Source organism: Octopus bimaculoides, chromosome 27 (genome assembly GCF_046866305.1).
Source record: "Octopus bimaculoides isolate indiv1 chromosome 27, ASM4686630v1, whole genome shotgun sequence".
Classification (NCBI taxonomy): Eukaryota; Metazoa; Mollusca; class Cephalopoda; order Octopoda; family Octopodidae; genus Octopus; species Octopus bimaculoides.
This window is the reverse complement of record NC_142954.1, coordinates 9,261,664-9,277,101: the sequence shown is the minus strand read 5'-3', so window position 1 is coordinate 9,277,101 and position 15,438 is coordinate 9,261,664.

Here is a 15,438-nt window from a genome sequence, read left to right as displayed (position 1 = left end):
ATGAATCTGTAAAGAGATTATCTAAATTCTTGAATGGCAATGCAGCAGAATATATTAATGTACATAAATGAATATATTGTGATGTATAAACACAGGGGCTTGCTTTCACAGCGAAATTAAATCTCTGTTTATTAAACATATCAATATAGCTCCCCGTGTTATATAAATGTATTCATATCTCATCGTTGATTGATATCGTGCTCATTAATGCCCGATCGTTAACCTTGTTCCATTACGCTAATTTTGTTATGCCTTTGTAAAAATGTTGTTTATATTTTTATAAATGCGTCTCATCGACTGATTTTGCGTAACTGTGTAGTTCTTCAGCGCAGAGTTTGTAGATTCCTGACGAGAATTTAATGCGTGACGAAACTAAAGCTAGTCGGCTTGGCCGTCATTCTAATCCCCGATAGTCAATATTGCATAACACTGTGTGTTCTGACTACACAACGAGACAGTTTGTAAGATATTTCTGTGTACGTGACCTTTTAGTTTTTTCAGTAAGTGACAATCGGCTCTTGGGTAGTTTTCAACGCAGCAGATGATGATTTCTGATGAGACATTAATACAGCACGAAACCTAAGCAAGTCGGTTTGGTTCTCATCTCAATGTACCTAAGTCTTTAGGGCGGGCAGCTCGCAGAATCGTTAACACGCCGGGATGAAAGCTCAGCAGCACTTCATCCATCTTAACCTTCTGAGTTCAAATTCCGGTGAGGTCGACTTTGACGTTCATTTTTTCGGAGTCGATAAAATAAGAACTGGTGGAGCACTTGTGGTGATGTAATCCATTTATCTCCTCCCTCAGAATTGCTGCCGTTGTGCCAAAATATTATACCAAAGTATTTCCGTTAAAATTACGCGATTTTCATGCACAACCAGACAGTTCGTTTCCGTGTACGAAGAATTCCTGCACTCCCTAAGATTGATTTTGAAAAGTTGGGGCAGTTCTATGATCACAAAGGTTGCTTATTTCCGTTGAAACGTTAATGACAGACAAAAGCAAGTCTAGTCGATTTGATCTTAAGTCGAATCTACCAAATTTATTCACTTAAAATTCTGTGCATCGTAGTATATTAATGTACATAAATATATTTTTCTGTATAAACACAGCTTACTTTCATGGCGAAATTAAATATCTGTTTATTAAGCATATCAATATGACTCACAGTTTTATATAACTGTATTCATAACCCATAATTTATTGATATTCAGTGTATTAATGCTTGGTGGTTAACCTTATTCCATTACACTAATTTTGTTATGCTTGGCAATAATAGTGTTTATGTTTTTTTATAAATACGTCTCAGCTACTGATTTTGCGCAGTTGTGTGTATTTGAAGAGAGACATTGCTGAGTTCTGATAAAACACGAATGCAGATCGACATTCAGACCAATCGGGTTTGCTCCTCATTGCAGTATTCTTGACTTTAGCCACCTGTTCGGTGTTGGTATTGCTGATAGATCAGTTTGTATCTTTCCCCTCTATGCCCCAGTACATCGTAATCCATTGGCTTATAATTGGGACGAATTAGGAGGCCGAAAAACTAGGGCTACTGAAGTAGTAAAATTTTTCCGATAACCACTTCTGTGTCTTTCCTCACATATAACTAGGAGCCGAATCCTGCTGCAACTAACAGCCACCCTCTCCAGCCAGAGTTTGGCCACGGTTTTGAGCAGCTTCACATAGGCTTCTGAACTGAGTGTAATGTCCCGTTCTGAGATGTTGGGCATCGTGATGTCATCCTCAACGGAGACACAGGCGCGGACCGTTACAGTTAGTTTTCATTATGCACGATATCCATATCACATCTTACAGCGTCTGAAGTGTTCACAAAGCATTGAGCAGCAGTCATTAATGTCAGACTTTTGATACCCGACATGAATCATCATCATCCTTATAATTCGTTTCCAGTATTCAGATGGTCTCCAGTCATGTATGTCAGCTAAAGTTTTGTCAAACAAAACTAAACATTATGTTCTCCAACACAGATGTTAATTCACTAATACAAAGACATCAACGGGATCCTGAGAAGTGTAGGCATAGCATAACTACAAACTTTAGCCCACAACTGTAGAAATGAAGAATTGGAGCACTTTATTCACCGATCCTTAAAGTAAAATCAGCAAAATGCAAGCGTAGCAATGCTCGATGTTTCAATAATATGGGCAATTGTTAGAAGTAAAATGACCAAATATTGCATAGGATATTGAAATTGCTTACTGCAACATCATTTCCACGTTCGCAAGCGTTGCGTATCAAATGGATGAGTTGAATAGCAGTCATCCACTGTACGTGTTTATCTATGTATTTTACTTGAAAATACCAGATTCTAGAAACAGTAACGATTCTTTACGTGTTACAATTCAGCTAACAAATGAAATATAGATGTTCTGACATACACGTAAAGTATCATGTGTTATGAAAGCAAGACGTTTTATAAGGTACGAATATTTAATCAATAATTACAAATGGAGAAATCTACACACACACACACACACTAACCACCCTTCCTCCTTCGCTCTCTCTCTCTCTCTCTTTATCTGTGTTATGAAACGTTATGCAGTTTTAGGTGGGACCGAAACGAAATCACTTTTGTTTAATAATTTCGAATTATATCAGTTAAAGCCCTGTCGCATATATAAATATACACACACATATACATATATATATATATATATATATATATATATATATATATGCATGTATTTATATGTACACACACATTTTGAAACGGGAGCACGCTGAAACATGTGTATATTGCTGTATATTATATAAGTCCGTGCAGGCATATATCTGCGTGTGTATCTATGCTAGTGTGTAGCTCTTTATACCCACATACCTGAGAGTACATATGTACATATACACATATATACATATGTGTATATATATATGTATATACATATATAAATATATCTTTCTACATATGTATATATATCTATATCCATAAGTATACATAAATACACATGATCAGAAACAGACGTACAAACACACACACACACACACACACACACACACGCACACACGTATATGGAGGAATATCTATATGTGTGTGAGCGTGAGAGTGTCTGTGTATAGATATGTATGCGTTCGTATCAGATATCACACATAATTTCTATGTCAGTATTCGCGTACAATTGAATGCATACGTATTTCTCTGTACGCACATATATCCGTATCATCCGTACGAGAGTGCGCATGTGTCAATGTTTTCTGAAGACAGACACCATCAATTTCCATTTTCGCTTAACTAAAGTAGCCAAGGAAAATTAAATCGTAGTTTTGTTGTTACTACATATCTGCCCTCGTCAATGAACTGTTTTACGTGTAGGAACTAAAGGTTAGCATTCAGGCTTTCTCTTGGCGCTGATGTCTCTCGTTTGCCTTCAATTTCTCTTTCCTCTCTGCTAGACTCACTCACTCTCTCTCTCTCACCCTCTCTCTCTCTCTCTCTCTCTCTCTCTCTCTCTCTCTCTCTCTCTCTCTCTCTCTCTCTCTCTCTCTCTTTATTTCTCTTACTCATTCGCCCATTGTCTCTATCAGTACAGCGATACGTTATATGTACCTATGTATGTGCATGTGTGTGAAAATATATATATATATATATATATATATATATATATATATATATATATATATATATATATATTTATGCGTATTATATACAATTTTGTGTAATTACGTGGACATTTATAGATATGTTTATATACTTACACATGTGTGCGTGGACGCATATATCAGTATGTATATATATATATATATATATTTATATATATATATATATATATATATATATATATATATATATATATATATGCTGTCCATTTACTCATACATAGACACACACACAAAGGCATATATATATATATGCGTTTGTGTGTGTGTCCGTGTGAGGGCCATAGAATTCCAGCTAATTACTGGTGCGCATAAAAGTGTGCATTAGCCTTGATTTATATATATGTATTTGTATAGGTACGTATACGTGTAAGGGTCTAAGTCTATGAGCGTGCCTACGTGTGTGTGTGTCTATGTCTGTATGTGCAATAAGAGATACAGATAGAGTATTGTGGAGACATCGAAAGAGGTGTCTGGGGGTACGTTATATATGTCCGTTATATATACACACTATATCTAATGCATATAATTATATATTCATACATTCGTACACCTTAATTGACATCACATTATTTATCCTGACCTTTTGTAATAACATCTCCATGCATATATATATATATATATATATATATATATATATATATATATATATATATATGTATGTATATATATATATATATATATATATATATATATATATATATATATATACTTGTGCAAGTATATATGTGTATGTATGTATGTGTATACCATTGCATATATGTTATGATGCATGTAAACATATGTGCGTAAACCATATATATATCCCAGTATACTTTTATATGCGATTCTAGTTTTACACACACACACATGCTTTCATAAACAAATACTCATCCATATCTGTGTCTATATATATACATATATATATATATATATATATATATATATATATATATATATATATATATATATATATATATATATATATATATATATATATACATATATATGTGTGGGATTGTATATTTATACTTATGTGCGTATGTGTATTTTCGATATAAAAGTCGCCGAGATTCACAATAATTTCAATAAAACCATTGTTACTCATATCGACTCCGGCATTGTCTGTCTATCACGACAGTTTTTGTCTCCAATCACAAATACCAGTATATCTCACATGTAATCCTGCGCCCGTCGTCTCTGTACATTCCTCCTGCTCACTCTTGTAGCTTTCCTATAATTCTGATTATCTCTTTTCCTTCGATCGCCCATATTTCTTTCTCCCTTTCTTTGTCTTTGTCTTTGTCTATTGGTGTTTCATGTATTAGATGGGTTAAACGCACACAGGTATCGCCCTACACGCATGCGTGTTCTTGCATGTATATATATATATATATATATATATATATATATATGCATCTCTGTATGTATATACGCACACAGACTCTCTCTCTTTCTATCTCTGTCTCTCTCACACACACACACTTGGTACTATTCCGTTGTTGGGATTTCAACAAGAAATGCACATCTACTGAGAGATAAATATCGTTTCATAAACATTTCATGTTATGAATATATATATATATATATATATATATATATATATATATATAAAAGTAAATGAGTATATGCATATATACGTACAGGTATGTGCATACCGACATCCACCTGTATGTATAGGTGCATATCTGGGTACAGGACATTGCAAACAAATGTAGACGAGAACACACGAGCCACATAGAGAACATTCTACTTCATCAGCTACCCACGTTTTAACACCGACGTTTCGACGAGCTTCGGGCAGGACGCAACGTTAAAACGGCTCGTCCCATGGATCGCAGATTAAATCTGTATACGCAAATTAAATCTAGCCATGGAGGAATGTAGTGGCGGACAAAAAACAAGACAGGAAAACAAACAGAAGGCTTTACGGCCAGACGAGAAAAATTATGTGTGTATGAACGCGATGAGGCACGGAACCGAGAGAGACAAAGTGGTGGCGTGTGTTACTTGGCGAAAGCCAAGGAAGGAAAGGATTATTGACCGGAAGCATGTGACCATGCCGGTGTAAAGGGAAGAGAGAGAGTGGTAGAGGGAGAAAGAGAGGGAGGAAGTAGAAGAATGGTGAGCAACGAGAGGAAAAAAGAAAAAGAGGAAATACGAGGGGGAAAAAAGAGATACGTAGTAGTAACAGAGGAAGAACAAGAGGGGTAAGGCGAGATACGTAGTAGTACAGAGGAAGAACAAGAGGGGTAAGGCGAGATACGTAGTAGTACAGAGGAAGAACGAGGGGGGGGGGAGAAAGGAAAGAGAAAGAGATAGAGTAGCGTCGGAGGATAAGTTTACGAACTACTTACAATTTTTGTGAGACGCTGCGTTCAATCATGTAAAAACAAAAGTAAATGAGTATATGCATATATACGTACAGGTATGTGCATACCGACATCCACCTGTATGTATAGGTGCATATCTGGGTACAGGACATTGCAAACAAACGTAGACGAGAACACACGAGCCACATAGAGAACATTCTACTTCATCAGCTACCCACGTTTTAACACCGGCGTTTCGACGAGCTTCGGGCAGGACGCAACGTTAAAACGGCTCGTCCCATGGATCGCAGATTAAATCTGTATACGCAAATTAAATCTAGCCATGGAGGAATGTAGTGGCGGACAAAAAACAAGACAGGAAAACAAACAGAAGGCTTTACGGCCAGACGAGAAAAATTATGCGTGTATGAACGCGATGAGGCACGGAACCGAGAGAGACAAAGTGGTGGCGTGTGTTACTTGGCGAAAGCCAAGGAAGGAAAGGATTATTGACCGGAAGCATGTGACCATGCCGGTGTAAAGGGAAGAGAGAGAGTGGTAGAGGGAGAAAGAGAGGGAGGAAGTAGAAGAATGGTGAGCAACGAGAGGAAAAAAGAAAAAGAGGAAATACGAGGGGGAAAAAAGAGATACGTAGTAGTAACAGAGGAAGAACAAGAGGGGTAAGGCGAGATACGTAGTAGTACAGAGGAAGAACAAGAGGTGTAAGGAGAGAGAGAGAGAGAGAGAGAGAGAGAGAGAGAGAGAGAGAGAGAGAGAGAGAGACAGACAGACAGAGAGAGAGAGATAGAGAGAAAGAAAGAGAGAAAGAGAGAAAGAGAGATGAGAAGGGATAACCACTAAGTGGACATCTGTTACGCTAGAAATCGACCATCAGCGTTGGGTGATGCAGGTAAAATTACATTAATCCAGTAATGTACGAAGCCTGGTTTATGAATAATTCTTTATTTTTGTATATTTTCATTTGTCGTGCCCTTTCATGTTCTGGTATGCGCTGAATCTCCCTGGAGAACATTTTTTTTCTTTTGTGGTTTGACAGTTGATGGTCGATTTCTAGCGTAAAAGATGTCCACTAAGTGGTCATCCCTTCTCACATGTATGTAATATAATTTTTTGGAATTTTCAGAATTTTTCTTTATGCTAGGCCACTGGTTTTAAATTGGTGTTAATTAAATTAATATCCAATTTATCACCTTTATTATTATTATTTAAATATATATATGTATATATATATATATATATATATATATATATATATATATATATATATATATATATATATATATATGCAACTAGCTAGGTATACACACATATATATGTATGCATATATATGTATATGTAGTTGCTTGACTACATGTGTGTGATTGTGTGTTATGCATACATGCATATCAATATGCATACATAAGCATATATATATGGATTTATATGGACGGATAATAAAATACATAGACAGGTATATACGAGTTGTTTATGAAAATTTTGAGCCTTCAAAGCATTTGAATCTTGAAGTTTTGTACCTTCTAGTTTTAACCAGGCTATAATAGACGAGTCTTGCCCAAGCTGCCTCGCACTGAGACTGAATCCGGAACCATATGGTCAGGAAGCAAACTTCTTACCACACTGCTATGCTTGGGCGCATATGTATGTGTGTATATATATATATATATATATATATATATATATATATATATATATATATATATATATATATATATATATATATATATATATATATATATATATATATATATATATATATATATATATATATATATGTATATATATATATATATATATATATATATATATATATATATATATATATATATATATATATATAAATATTTATATATATATATATATATATATATATATATATATATATATATATATATATATATATATGTATATACATGTGTGTGTTTATGTATATATTTGCATGCTTGCACACACACACACACACACACACATATTTATCATTTGATAGAGACATAGGCAGATAGAGAGCAAGACTTTGTCTTCCTCAATTCCTCTTACCCTCTCTACCACTCACCTTTGGTTTCTCTTTTCTTATCCACTTTCCCCCCCCTCTCTCTCCCACTCCAACTAATTTCCTACCCACTTCCTCCTTTTATCCCTCCTTGTCGTTTTATCTCTCTCTTTCTACCTGTATCACATCCTCTCTCTTTCTCTTCATCTCCTCGTCTCTCATTCTCTTCTTTCTCCCACTCTGTTTCCTACCTCTCTAACCCACATCCGCTCTTCTCTGTCCCGCCTCCTCATTCTGCCAATCTATCTTCCATCTCTCCTCATCGCGCTCACTCAACCTTTCTCTTGTTTCTTCATTAACTTGACATTTAATGTGAGCGATCCCTAGTTTCAAATAAAAAAAATAAATAAATAATTAAAAAAAACAAAAGGAAAATAAAACAATTATCCTAAGGACCCTTACCTTTATTCTCGCTAATAATCCTCGTCATGAAAGGTGACAATTTCACTTTACATCCTTTGTGAATTCAAGTATTTTTAAGGGATTCTCAAATAAAACAAAAAAAAAAGAAATTAAAATTTTCCCAGGCAATTTCTTGAAGGAAAATCCTGGCATAATTTTTAATAATAATTATTTTTCTAATTAACTCATATAAAATAAAAATTAACAAAAAAATATTATTAAAACTGCAATTAGATTCTCACAAGTTCGATGAATCATATTAGAGAATGGAAGGGCATAGCGTGTGGGCGGTTATGTAGCAAGAGGAAAATCAGTGTTTAAAATAATTGACTGAGCTTGTAGCGTGTAACTATTTCCATTGACATCATCTTTTAATGCTTCTAGCTCCTTGAACTCCAATCATCGATGAACATCCTGTCTTTGACCACTTCGCATTTATAGCCTTTGTTGTTGCTGCTCTTGTTGTGGTGGTGGAGGTCTTCGTTGTTGTTATTAGTGTTGGTTTCCTTGTGTTCATGCTGTTCTTCGTGTGGTGGTTGACGTGTTCGTCATGATAGACTAGATCGTGCAGAAAAAAGTTTTGCTGGAAATGCTTCCTACACTTAGCATCTGGTCTTTACATCCATGGGGGTTCCAGAGAATCTTTTGTCAACATTATAATACGTATAAATAAATAGAGAGATTCAATTATGCGGATAAACAAATTAGAAATATTAAATGCAACAGTTTGACTATGATTATAAAATATGTGTACAAGCACAGGGGTTGCTGTGTGATATGACGATTGCTTTCCAGCCGCATGGATCCGGGTTCAGTCCCATTGCGTGGCACTTTGGGCAAGTGACTTCTACTATTGTCACGTACCGACCAGAACCATGTGAGTGGATTTGGTAGATGGAAACTGAAAGAAGCCCGTCGTACATATATATATAGGCGTAGGAGTGGCTGTGTGGTAAGTAGCTTGCTTACCAGCCACATGGTCCCGGGTTCAGTCCCACTGCGTGGCATCTTGGGCAAGTGCCTTCTACTATAGCCTCGGGCCGACCAAAGCCTTGTGAGTGGATTTGGTAGACGGAAACTGAAAGAAGCCCGTCGTATATGTGTATATATATGTGTATGTGTGTGTGTGTTTGTATGTCTGTGTTTGCCCCCCCCCCAACATCGCTTGACAACCGATGCTGGTATGTTTATGTCCCCGTAACTTAGCGGTTCGGCAAAAGAGAACGATAGAATAAGTACTAGGCTTCCAAAGAATAAGTCCTGGGGTCGATTTCTTCGACTAAAGGCGGTGCTCCAGCATGGCCGCAGTCAAAAGACTGAAACAAGTAAAAAAAAAAAAAAATAATAAAAATATGTATATGTGTCTGTTTGTGTATCTGTGTTTGTCCTCTCAGCATCGTTTCACAGCCGATATTGGTGTGTTTATGTCCCTGTAACCGAGCGCTTCGCCAAAATTGATCTATAGGATAAGTACTAGACTTTGAAAGTCCTGGTGTCGATTTCTTCGACTAAAAGCGGTGCTCTTGCATGACCGCAGCCAAATGACTGAAATAAGTAAAGGAGTATGTTCACATGCACCTTCTGCCTTCTCTCATTTTGCAGGTATACATATATACATATCTCAGAATTGCATACAGTGTTACCTCTCACAACTACTTCTATCTCCCTCCTACATAGTTACTATTTCTGTTAACTCACTCACTCTTAACCGTTTGCACTCCTTCGGTGTCATTTTGATGCTTCTCTCCCACATATATATAACGTATTGAATTCATTCTCTCATAACTCTCTCTCTCTCTCTCTCACTAACACACACACACACACACACGTATTTACTACTTCACTTACTTCATTCTCTCTTTATCGGCTGCATTCTTCCAAATCTCTCTATCGCTGCCATTTTGCAGAAAAAATAACATAAAAACGCTGTTAGTCTTCTGTGAAAATTACAATTGCACCAAATTCGATAAGCACTATCTTAAAGTGCGATTTTTATGCTATTGAATTGCTCTAAACGAATTTGACCATAAAAATGTTAGAAATATAGTATTTTTTAAGACATTAATAACATTTGTAGGACCTATTTTCATGTCGCCGGCCGTCGGAGCTATTGTTATGCTTGTTTACGTCGTTCCGTGTATGAATATGTTATTGAATGTACTTTCGTTTGATGTTTCACGCATGCGGGGAATTCTGAAAGAGCAGACGTAAAAAAATATGAAAATTTCGGAAACTTAGCGCATTCGACTGCATGAAAATGGGATCGACTAATTGTATTATTAGTTTGAAAAATACTAAATTTCCGACATTTTTATGGACAAATTCATTTAGAGCAATTCAACGACATAAAAAGCGCAGTTTAAAATAGTGTTTAGCGAGAATGGTGCAATTGTAAATAAATACCCAAGGGAAATATTGACAATTAATACCCTGAAAACTTTCCGTTCAGAGAAATTCGCTCAAATACTAGCTGAATCGACTCAAAACTTTCACTGTATAATTGTCATAAATATTCACGCTTTCATCAGTACACTATGCCAAGAAAAAGAAAGGGCAACAGCCTATCCCGAAAAAAATTGCCGTTCACAAAAATCGCTGAGCAAAGACAACAGACGCTAATTGAAAAAATCAGACAAGGACCTAGCTCTTCTCAGTGTCTCGAAATAAAGCGAAGGAGAATGAAAGAAACATGTGCAATGGAAACACCAGAAGAAACAGAGCCACGGTGAAATGCAGATTGGCTGAGGAGACAAGAAGCCCGTGCAATGGAAAGACCAGGAGATTCAGAAGCATGAAGAAATGCGAATCGGATGAGAACACAGCAAACCCGCGCAATGGAAAGACTAGGAAAAAGAGAAGCACAGAGGAATGTGAATCGGCTGAGAACACAGAAAAACCATGCAATAGTAACACCACAAGAAACAGAAGTACGGACAAATATTGATCGGCTGAGGAAACAGGACTCTAAGGAAAACACGACGGTGCTACAAATGCAGCAGCGGCAATGAAACAACCAGGCACGATAGCAATCGACACTTGGCCAGCAAAGAGCTGACACTTAGAGAATGGCTATGGAAGTTGATGTGGCAGATTTTCATGAGAAAGAGCGAGACCGAAGCATTATGTTGCACTACTGTACAAACGTTTGTAACAGAACATGACCTGATGCTAAGCTTACCTTTGGAGTCATGAGAAAACTACCCTCTGCTGTGGCAAAGGAAACACTAGCAATGACAAAGTTCCGCAGATTAAAAGAAAGCCCCGAGAATTAGTAGCTAGGTACTATGATGTTAAACTATGCGGTCTAATGTTCCTGAACAAAATTCACGACTACAATAATTTACTGGCTATGGCTTCACTTGACTGGATATCCACCAGTTGGATCACAGGGTGGTAGCACTTTTATGCCTACTTTCAAGATTCCAGGAATGTTGTACCACCGCATAGGAAGTCTCCTACCAGCAATAAATAGGAAGCCAGTCTAGGTTCAGCTATATTTCGTTGACGCTGAAACTGAGATTAGAAAAAGGTTGTCATTCAGAGGAACTGACAACGACCTTAATGAGAACATCCTGCTAGATTTGCAGAGAGCACTGCATTTGTTATAATCCATATGTCAAAGTTTTAAAGAGGCTGTTGAAATAATTAAGGAATACTCTGCACCAGGAAGATGTTCTACCAGTGATACTATTATGAATCATGACAAACGGCTTATTCCTGCTGGGTCACATGAGATAACCTATAATCCACCGACTTCATTAGAAGCTATTCTGATTAAAGCTATTCCTTGTATTTATAAAACACTAGCAAACATTATTTTATTTTCTGCGAATTTCATACTTGACGACCTAATAATGTTTGCACAAGGCCAGCAATTTCGGGAGCAAATGTAAGTCAATTACATCGACCCCAGTAGTCAACAGGTACTAATGTTATCGACCTTGAAAGAACGAGAGGTAAGACCGACATCTGCACAATTTGAACTCAGAACGTATAAAAGGAAAAAAATACTTCTAAGCATTTTACTCGGCGTGCTAACGATTGTCTCGACTCACCCGTCTTAAAGTACATAATGCTACTAAAATCAATATGCCTCGAAAAAACAGACAGGTCGATGAAGTCACTTACATACTAATGTCCTCCTTTCAGAACATGTACAGCTAATCACCAGATTAACTGCAAATCTAGTGTTGTAATCTGCAGCACACAATATCGTCAACTATCGGTTGAGGCTTATACATATATTATTTTCTTCTTTGATTCTTTTACTCGTTTAATTTATTTGACTGCGGCTATGCTGGAGCATCGCCTTAAAGGCTTTTAGTCGAACAAATCAACTCCAGGACATATTCATTGTAAGCCTAGCACTTATTCTCTCGGTTTCTTTTTCGAACCGCTAAGTTAGAGGACGTAAGCACACCAACATCAGTTGTCAAGTGATGGTGGGGGTGCAAATACAGATACAAAGAGACACACATAAATATATACATACATGCATTTACGAGGGCTTCTTTCAGTTTCCGTCTGCCAAATCCACTAACAAGGCTTTGGTCGGCCCGAGGATATAGTAGAAAATACCTGCCCAAAGTGCCACGGAGTGGGACTGAATTAGGAACCATGTGGTTGGGAAGCAAGCTACTTACCATACAACCAATTCTGCGCCTGTTTAAGCATAATTATTTACCCACTTCAGTGGAGAAAATATTTGGGGGCCATGGTGTAATGAAAGGTTGAACACTATGAATTGTAAATGTATGTAAAATATTAATTTCAAATTTCGACGCAAGGCCAGCAATTTTAAGGGAGGGATTGAGTCGATTAGATAAACCCCAGTGCTCAATTCATACTTATTTTCGCGACCCGGATTGAATAAAAGGCAAACTCGACGTCGGCAGCATTTGAACTCAAAACGCAGAGTTGGAAGAACTTCCACAAATTATTTTTTCCCGACGGCGTAACGATTCTACCATCTCAGCGCCTTATTGTGTGCAAAACATTATCATTAAATGAAACAATTGACATGTAAGTTTCCATTAACCAAAGAATAATACATTTTATTCAACGATAAAATGTATAATTACTAAATGTATTTGACGCACTAAGTATTTTGCTAGTGTGTATGTGATATAAAACAGCACATTTTATAAAGAAGAACGGATGAGACCATAGGGGAAATGATTAGAGTGAACTGATAAGGAAGCGATACAAAGAGATAGACATCTATACCTGACCAACATTCTTTAACTGAAAAAGACAAGTAGAATGTGTACACACAATCCTCAAAATAACTAAAAATCTATGTTTTGTTGACTACCACATCCAATGTGAACGCGCACATGTTACTATTGTAATTTTATCACTCGAAAGTCATTATTCAATATTCAGTATTCATTATGCATTATTGACTGGCTGAACTCACCACTCAGCTTTCAGTTCTCTGTCTTAGATCAAACAAGGCTTCTTCAAAGTTTCATGATTTTGCACATGAAATAGATTTCCATTCATCTTAATCAACAAAACATCATAATATAGTACAGCATTATGTCTCATTTATACAGAAATCGATACAGAACTACATACATATACATATATTATAAACACACACACACACACACACACACACACACACACACACACACACACACACACACACACACACACTCACACACATACAAACGCACACAGAAATATGTATGCATATATATATATATATATATATATATATATATTTATATATATCTTTCTTCCTCGGTCCCTTATCATATATATACATATATACATACATACATGCATATATATATATATATATATATATATATATATATATACGTGCGTGTGTGTGTGTGTGTGTGTGTGTGTGAACACACACAAATGTATATGTATGTTTATTGTTATGCGTTTGTATGTCTGTATATGTACATGTGCATATGTTTATATGTATATATATATGTGTGTGTGTATGTGTATGTATATATGTATATATATATATATATATATATATATATACATACACTCACATATATACATCTATGTATATATCACAGTAAAGTGTTCTGTAAGAATTCGTACATCTATTACATTTTCTTCTTAAAGCACACACCAACTTTCTACAAAAGAAATTAAAGCATCCGTTAAAAAAAAAAAAAGGTATTCCTTCCTCCATCAAGAGAAGATGAAACGCAGAACGGGAACCGAGGAATCAGTAGCGTTCTTTTGATATCCTTGCTTACCGTTGCAATTATATATAACGCATACATTCAAACAGACGAAAAGACACGCGCACATTCAGATATACGTACATGCATACATATCATTATAAGAAGATATATTTCTAAATAATATAAATAATATATATTATGTATCTGAATCCAGTCGATCACGTTTAATACAGAATAAGGTGAGTGCAATTTTGAATTGTATCGATTTTATTTCGTTCGCTAGGAGGTAAATTTCTATCAAACTCCCCCGCGATTTTCGTAACCATCGTCTTTTAAACTGAACAAAGTAGGCTATATATCTAGGTAATATCAATAATATGAAATACCTGCCCGACCCTTGGTTCCCGTTCTGCACGTTAATTTTGAACGGGATTTATTCACTTGTAATTTAATTGTTTGAATTTCTTCTTTCGGTGCTGAAATTCAATTTAAACAACCTCCGCGCGTACACAAGTAAGTAACTTTATTTTCGATTTGTTCAGTGTATCTCATTCGCCAACCTGTTCCTACGCTGGTTGTTAGGAAAGGAAAGGTGGAGAGGGACAGATTGCAATTTGTGTTTGTGTAAATTAAAAGAGAGACAGAGAGAGATACAGGGTGAGAGTGGAGGCGCAATGGCCCAGTGGTTAGGGCAGCGGACTCGCGGTCATAGGATCGCGGTTTCGATTCCCAGACCGGGCGTTGTGAGGATTTATTGAGCGAAAACACCTAAAAGCACCACGAGGCTCCAGCAGGAGACGGTGGCGAACCCTGCTGTACTCTTTCACCACAACTTTCTCTCACTCTTACTTCCTGTTTCTGTTGTGCCTGTAATTCAAAGGGGTCAGCCTTGTCACACTGTCAC